Source organism: Sinocyclocheilus rhinocerous, unplaced genomic scaffold (genome assembly GCF_001515625.1).
Source record: "Sinocyclocheilus rhinocerous isolate Xijiao unplaced genomic scaffold, SAMN03320098_v1.1 scaffold3621, whole genome shotgun sequence".
Taxonomy (NCBI): domain Eukaryota; kingdom Metazoa; phylum Chordata; class Actinopteri; order Cypriniformes; family Cyprinidae; genus Sinocyclocheilus; species Sinocyclocheilus rhinocerous.
The window spans coordinates 127212-136044 of NW_015654992.1; positions in this window are offsets into that span (position 1 = coordinate 127212).

Consider the following 8833-nt stretch of genomic DNA (forward strand, 5'->3'; position numbering starts at 1 on the left):
TATTGATATTCGGCTGTCTTTCATTTTATAAATAAAAATGCAATTACAATTCCCACCCGCTAGATGGCAATTGTAGCCCTACTGAGACATGACTACTGGCAACGCGAGACATGAGAGTTAGAGATCAGTGTTGTGTTTTGATTTTTTTTTACACGAGAGAGCACTAAGTTTACTTATCGGAGAGCAGCGGGCAAACAACAAACGATAAAAGAACATTCCTACTTGGTCTTGTAAGTATCTGTGTTTTCGTTTTGACATGTGTTCATTATTTATCTATATTATTAAAGCTGTATGGATGGATTGCCATTTTGTTGTCTATTATACATATGTAGTCGTTTAATAGCCGTCTAATTGATGACTAGACTATAAATGGGCTATGATTAGACATCTATTAGATTTTCACTGACAGCCCAAATTTAGCCTCGTTTTAGCCTAGACGTCTAGTCTATATTTAGACGTCTGATAGACGTCTTTTAAACGCAAAATTGCTTGCTGGGTTGTCTCGACAAAGGTTGGACCAACAAGATGTAAAAGCTGCTGAATTTGCTCCCATGGCAGGCAAATTGTTTTGTAGAATTGTATCTTCTGACAGGGTAGCCAGGGGACTAAAGTTTTCTTTTATGAAATAGTGCACATACACTACTGGCTCAACAGACGCAGCCGTCTTTGATTTAGGACAACTATTCACTGTCTCGCTGCCATAGTTTGACCAAATTCCCCCATCCCTTTAAATAGACTCCTAATTATGTGCTTCCTAATGGTTTGCCAGCCGATGTGCCTTTGTATATTATTATGGAAAAACTAACAACCATCAGTATAATGACAGTTTTATTCTTCGCATAAAAACACTTCAATTAATTTTTACAACTTTAGAATTGTAATATTTATTTGGTTCTGCTTTTTTTTCTTGCCACAGAATTACAATCGTATCGACTGAAATGTGAAGAAGCTTTTTGCACAGTGGTGCAAAAAGGTATAGCTAAGAGTGGTCCAGACTAGCCTTACGAATGAATGACTTGCAGAAGGTATACTTAACTAAGAACATTTCGGGAAACATGTATTAACGTCAAGGTGCAACTTAAGGTATAACTTACGAACGATGTAGCGTTGGTTTCGGGAAACGCAGCCCTGGTCAGTTTCAACAGTTTGGGGCTGTTGAAATTATATAACAAACTTTACAGCGCAATGCAACAGCTGAAAGCTGTTTAAAAGCTGGTCATATCATAAATGTCTTTATTATTTTATCTGTTTAGCAAGAGTCCACTTATGTTAGTTGGTTTTGCAGCTCAATAAATGCTCCTTTTTGACTGAGCAGGAAGTTCTGAAAATTACAGTATGTTTACACTGTACATCAAAGTCTCATTTTAAAATATAGAAAAAAAAATCATAATATGACACCTTTGAATCTACTCTTAACCTTTGACCCGCTCTGCCTAAAACTGGTTCTGCAGTCCCGTGGGTCACATTTCAATGTACTGTATGTTCTGCTTTTTATGCTTGGCCCCCATTAATGCAGCCAAAATTGTTTTTCTTTTTTTTTGTTGCTAATAAAACTCACTTATTAACTTCATATCATGAAATAGAGGTTTAGAGTTGCAGCATAACCTGTTTCAAGAATCAGTTCAGTCTCAGAGTGGCAGCATTACAGTGAAGTAGGTGGTTCGTGATTTATCAGAACAAGAACTCTTGTAATACTCAGAATTTCATTGAATCAGGGGCGTAGATTACGCGGGGGACGTGGGGGACGTGTCCCCCCCACTTTTAATATCACGTAAATTCGTCCCCAGCACTTTTTCGGATAATACAGAATTTGTACACTAGGCCCTGGCTTCTCATTTTCCTCTCAAAATGTAACAGCAATACATTTTATTGTGAACAAATTAAACTAACAAATAGCTAATAGCAGAGTGGAGATACTGAGAGAGACAGAGAGGAGATTTCAATAAATAAATTATGATTTCTCAAAAGCAAGGGGAATGATGGCAGTATCCTGATCTTAGTGGGTTTGACATTTTAATTAACATAATTTAAATAAATGTGTTATTTTGTGGCCATCCTGGTTGAGAACTATGCATTTTTCATCTTAGTACATTCTATAATTTTCTTAAAATATGCAATACATTTGTTGCTTAAATAGCATCTATGGCATCTTAAATAGCATCTTAATTGGCATCTATGGATCTATTAAGAACATTTAACATTCACAGAACCTTTCCATTGTACAAACAGTTCTTTATAGAGGAGAAAGGTTTTTCAGATTATTAAAATGTTCTTCACATTAAAAAAAAACATTGTTGTTTTAAGAACTTTTGACTAAAAGCTTCTTTGTGGAACCAAAAATGGTTCATCTGTGGCATTGCTGCGGAAACTTGCTTTTAGAACCTTTATTTTTTAAGAGTGTAGTGAACATTAAAACTGATCATGAGTTAGTGACAACTAGGATCTGATGAAGACAACAGGTTCCCCTTCAGGAACTCGAGCTGTGTCGAATGCTTTGGGAACGCCTTCAGCGTGACCACGCTCTGAATCGTGTGTGTAATCAGACCAATGGATGGACACGACGTCAGAGACGTGCGGTGGAGACAGCGGCAGCTTCTGTCATTCAGCGAAGCGCTCTGTGTGTGTATGTCTTATTTACCGTTGTCTGTCACTGTCTCAAACGAGAAAGCTAAAATGCCAAAGTCTAAGCACAAGACTGATAAAGGGGGTGATAAAGGCAAGCAACATTTTAGGCGGGGATACACACAGCCTTTGTGTTGTTTGTCTGGGAGCGAAGCACGCCGAGTCAGCTCTCGAGGGGGCTGACTGTCCGCACTGTGAGCGCCTCTCGCTGCGGACGGTTCGCTCCCGGAGGGCTCTCTTCGAGGAGGGAGCCCTCGCCAGCGCTCCCCACGGCTCTGGTCCAGCGTCTGCTGAGGCAGCCTGGCGATTGCAGTCGTGGGGTTCTCAAATGGATCTGGTGGAAGGAATAGAGACGGGCGAGCCCCTTTCTTCTCCCTCGGCCACCGGATCCAGCGCCACCTCCCAGGGTTCGGAAGCACGCTCTGAGGGAGCGGTTTCTTCCCCCTGGGGAGAGAGCTCGGTGCTTAAACTGAGGAGGGCGATGGCGAGAGCGCCGACTAACCACCCCAAGTCTGCACAGTACAAGGAGCTTGTGGAGGTGATAACTCGCGCTGTGGCCAAGTTAAATCTTGAATGGCCCGCCGAGAAGCAGGCTGAACCCTCAAATAGCAAGTTAGATGAGCGTTTTGTGAGGTCTAAGCCGCCCGCTCCACGCCGGGGCATACCATTTTTCCCCGATCTCCACACTGAGGTGTCGAGATCGTGGTCGAGACCTTTTCCGGCCCGCCTCTTTAGTCCCTCACTCATTGATTAAAGCAACGTGACGGGACTAAGTGAGCGTGGTTATAGAGCGATGCCCCGGGTTGAACAGACACTCGCGAGTCTGTCTCCCGGTGTGGCATCGTCTCTAAAAGACCCGGCACTGCCCACCAAGCCGCTTTGCGACGCCCTGCTTGCGCCTTCTGGCCTGTTCGTCGACGCTGTCAATTCCGTCGTCGACAGGTTTCAGGAGGCTCGTAAACAAGCGGCGGCATTTCAGCGGTTCTTGCCTCGCCGCTCTCTGGCTCATGGGGCTGCTGGATGGGAGCAGCCCCAGCCGTGTGCCCACTCCTCATACAGAGAGGTGCAGAAAGTGAGCGTCGCGACTCGTACACCCCCACGTCAATGGGGATCGCGAAGGGAGGGCTTCTAAGCCAAAGGCCGATCTGAGGACCGTCCTTCTGGCTAAGAAGTCTTCTTTTAGATCTGCGTCAGTTGAACCGCTGTCATGTGACTGAAGGTCAAGATGCTTACAATCAAACAGGTCGTGTCTCAGATCAGGTCCGTGGACTGGTTTGTCACGATAGATCTAAAAGACGCGTACTTCCATGTCTCCATCCTTCCTCAACACAGGAAGTTCCTGAGGTTTGCTTTCGGGGGCGAAGCTCAACAATATCGGGTTCTTCCGTTCGGCCTTGCACTCTCACCCCAAACTTTCACGAAGTGTGTGAATGCTGCTCTGGCTCCACTGTGACTCCAGGGCATCCGCATATTAAATTATATCGACGATTGGTTGATTGTAGCTCAATCGGAGCAGACAGTGGTTCGACATTGAGATGTCGTTCTCGCCCATATTTGTTGAGACAGGGGCCGAGGCTCGGGGAATGGAGGCTCCACCCAGAGGTGGTGTGTCAGATTTGGAGAATGTTTGGCCAGGCTGTGGACTTGTTTGCGACTCAGGAGACATCGCACTGTCCCATCTGGTTCTCTCTGACTCATCCAGCTCCACTGGGGCTGGATGCCATAGGCCTCCTGTACGTCCTCGTGTTCCACCATGGGACCTGGACTTAAGACGGTCTTCTTATTAGCCATCACTTCTCTGAAAAGAGTCTGAGATTTGCAGGCCTTGTCAGTGGCCCCATCCTTCCTAGACTTTGTGCCGGCTTGGCCAAAGCTTTTTTACCCTAGGCTAGGGTACGTCCCTAAAGTGCCCTCCCTCAGGCTTTCTGTCCTCCTCCCTTTCAGGAGCCTGACCAGCAGAAGCTAAATTGCATGTGCAAGCACTGGACACATATGTCCACAGAGCTGCCATGTGGAGGAAGTCTGACCAGTTATTTGTCTGTTATGGTCCTTCCAAGAGGGGTCTGCCTGCCATGGGGGTCAAGACTCACTCCACCTGAAGTGTGGCGGCCTCCAAGGCCGGGTGTGGCTATGCAGGATATATGTAACGCTGCGGGTTGGTCTATGCCACTCACGTTCGTCAGGTTCTACGACCTCGCTATTCGTACGGCTCCTGGTTCCTCCGTCCTCTTGCCGTAGTTGTGCTGAAGTTCATACACACTACGCAGGAACTTGAAAGTCTGGCGGCGTGGGCATCCTCGTTCCCAAAGCGTTCGACGCAGCTCCTGAAGGGGAATGCCTCAAGGTTACGTATATAACCCTAATTCCCCGAGGGGACGAGACGCTGCGTCTCCTGCTATACTTCCGGCATCCCTGCGAGCGCTTCCTTCATTCTACCAGAAGCTGCCGCTGTCTCCACCGCACGTGCTTTTATAGCTTCCTGGTCACACGTCACCCCGTCTGTGATGTTGCGTCTATCCATAGGTCTGATTACACACACGATTCAGAGCATGGTCACGCCGAAGGCATTCCCAAAGCGTTTCAATTATGAAATCGAATATGAAAAGGGATCAATTCCTTGTATGACCTTGTATGAAATCAGAAAACCTTTTTATATACAGTGCAGTGAGGAAGATGTTTTATTCAGTGACCCTTTTTACAATTTAATTTGGAAAAGTTTGCATAATTTGCGGAATGCAAACTGAATTATGACAAACACTCTTATGTTAATTATGTTTTATGTTAATTGAATTATGTTAACTGGCTAATCAGGTGTTGAGAAGAATGATTTTAGAGGCTAACTGAAACATTATAAGAAATGTTAAATTAAATTGCAAAATGTGCTTAAAGGAGCAATTTTGGGTAAAATTGGGTATATATATATATATATATATATGTGTGTGTGTGTGCATTTACATTTACATTTAGACATTTAGCAGACGCTTTTATCCAAAGCGACTTACAAATGATGTACATCACATCTTGCACATATACTGTATATATATATATATTTTAAAGCTGCTTGTGTGTTTTTACATTCTTATGTAGTCTTGAATATTTACAGATGCTACATTTACATTTAGACATTTAGCAGACGCTTTTATCCAAAGCGACTTACAAATGATGTACATCACATCTTGCACATATACTGTATATATATATATATTTTAAAGCTGCTTGTGTGTTTTTACATTCTTATGTAGTCTTGAATATTTACAGATGCTATGGAATAACCAGAGGTCACAGGACCAAAACGAGTATGACGGAGCTGCATGCTGTTGCCACCCTCCTTAATCCACATGCTGTTTTATTTTTCTCTAAAAATCTCGTAAGATTTCTCAAAATATTTTTTCTGAAACAAATGCTGACAAGAGACATTTCAGGAAAGGTGAGTTCTAATCCATTTTGTGACGTTTCCTGATGATCTTCACCATCATTCGATGTCATCATCCTACTGCCTGTACAAATAAAAATATTGAAGCCCTTCAATAAAAAGAAAGAAAGAAAGAAAATACTGAATAGGAGATAAGAGAAACACTGCATGCATACTTTTTTTATTATAATAAATAAATAAATACATAAATATATAAATAAATAAATAAATAATCTATATATATATATATATATATATATATATACACAGGGTTGGGCAAAGATGCATCAAAATGTATTTTAAAATAAAATACCAAATACCTTATACAAATTTATGGCAAGGCAGTGTGTCACATTATTTTTTTTGTTGTTTTACTTACATTTCGTTTTGCACTTTTTAATGTTCGATCACTCAACAATAAGATGTCTCTCATTCATGAACATGTTGAAGACCAAAATATTGATTTTATGTGTGTGACTGAGACATGGCAGAAGCCTAATAACTATTTTCATTTAAATCAAACAGTACCATCAGGATATGAATACGTATGCAAACCTCGTTGTTCTGGTAAGGGAGGTGGTCTTGCACTTATCGTGACAGATATAAAGTCTGTCCGATTTCGATATCAGAGCCATCAACTTTTGAAATTCTGGCTGTACAACTTAAAGGTCCGATTCCCACTATTCTTGTTGTGATTTATAGACCACCAAAGGCATCTGCTATGAATACTTTTTTTAGCAAAATTTCTACTGTTTTAACACATCTGTGTACCCTGTCTCCGAATATCATGTTGATGGGAGATTTTAATATTCATTTCGATAATACTGCTAGCACTCAATATAATGATTTTAAATTGGTTTTTGACAGTGCCGACCTTTTGCAGTATGTTAACTTTCCAACACATAATAAGGGACATATTTTAGATCTTGTATGCTGTTCTGGTGTTATACCTCATAACCTTACTTCAACTGAATTTCCTATTTCGGATCACAAGCCTATATTATTTAATATTTCCCTTTCTTTGGCAAGAGTTAAATCTCAATGCTCTGTTTCATTCCGTAATATCAAAAATATTGACCTTAATGTTTTGGATGGTATGATTGATCACTCTGTAAACCAGCGCTGTTTTTCTACTTCTACATCTGATTTGGTACACTCTTATAACAACAGTCTGTCTCAAATACATGACACTGTGGCTCCTCTGAGAACCCGCAATGTATCATTTGTTAACCCTTCTCCATGGTATACTTCTGAACTCCGCCATCAGAAGACTTTAGGTCGTCGATTGGAGAGACTATGCAAAAGAACTGGCCTTGGAGTACATTTATTTTTCAAGATTCTTTGATGTATAGAAAGTTCAAAAGAACTGCAAGTATTATGAATGCAAGTATTAATTGAGCAGTAGTGTATAAATATCTATTATTTTCATTTATATTATTTTATTTTCAATTTCTTAGTTTGTTTTATTTATTAGTTTTTTCTTAATTGTCAAAATAAGATTTTCAAGGAGTTTGTCAAGAAATAATATGAAAAACTGAATGGAAAATAATTATTTTATACTTTTTGGTGCCTGTTAATGAACTGTTGCTGGTGGAAAAAAAGCTGTGACAATTCTTCCAAATTTTGCTGTTCCATGGAAAGCAACAGCAGTATACGGGTTTGAAACAAAATGAGGGTGAGTTAAATAAATGACAGAATTTTCATTTTTATCAGAACTAATCCTTTAATCAGTGTACAAAAAGGAAACAAAAAAACAGTTTGGTTCCACATTTTAAACTCGGCTGTCTGTAATGTAATCACATTTCCTGACTCATGTTCCCGTCAGATAAATGTACATTACAGCCTCCCCTGCTGCTCACCGGAGTTTGCACCGGCTTGAAGCTGCTGGATTGTGTAACAAGTGGAATGTTTCGGAATCTCTAAGAACTATTCCATTGTTCACAGCCATGTGAGAAGGAGTCAGAGGTCAACCACAGTGGCATGCAAACAGAGAGAGAAGTGAGGACGAGTGCTACGGAAACAAGGGCAAAAGGACAAAGCTATAGCCATGTCATTTGGCAAGGTCACTGAAAACAACTATTTAAAACTAGTGATATATTGCTCATTTTTTAGGAATAATGAGTCTAAAATTCTACTTTAAGTGATGCATTTATAATCGTGTGATGATGATTTAACGGTAAAGGAATTGTTTTGAAGGTTATGATTCAGAGTTCTGTTTATTTGCAATACCGTTTCAGCTAGACTGAGTTTTAGATGGTGTGAATTATGACACACAGTTCACACTCCATCCTGAAGGTCCATGAACCCACAGCTGTTACACAACTATTAAAAATAAGTTCAAAAGTATTCTTTTTCATGGGAAAAGAAAATCACTAGTAAGATCGCTTTAAAGGAATACAAATTTGCTGAAAATGTGTTTACCTTCAGGCCATCAAAGATGTAGATGAGCTTGTTTTATTATCAGAACAGACTGTAGCATTCCATCACTTGCTCAGCAATGGATCCTCTGCAGTGAATGGGTGCCGTCAGAATGAGAGTCCAAACAGCTGTTATTATGGATTATGGACTCTTATTTTAGCAGGAAGTGACTGTTTGAAGTTATAAACGTCTAATGATGGACTTGTTTCTTGAAAACAGGCAGCTTTTGGCTTCACAAGACATTAATTGATGGACTGGAGTTGTGTGGATTACTTGTGGATTATTGTGATGTTTTTATCAGCTGTTTGGACTCTCATTCTGACGGCACCCATTCACTGCAGAGGATCCATTGGTGAGCAAGTGATGTAAATCTGATTGAGA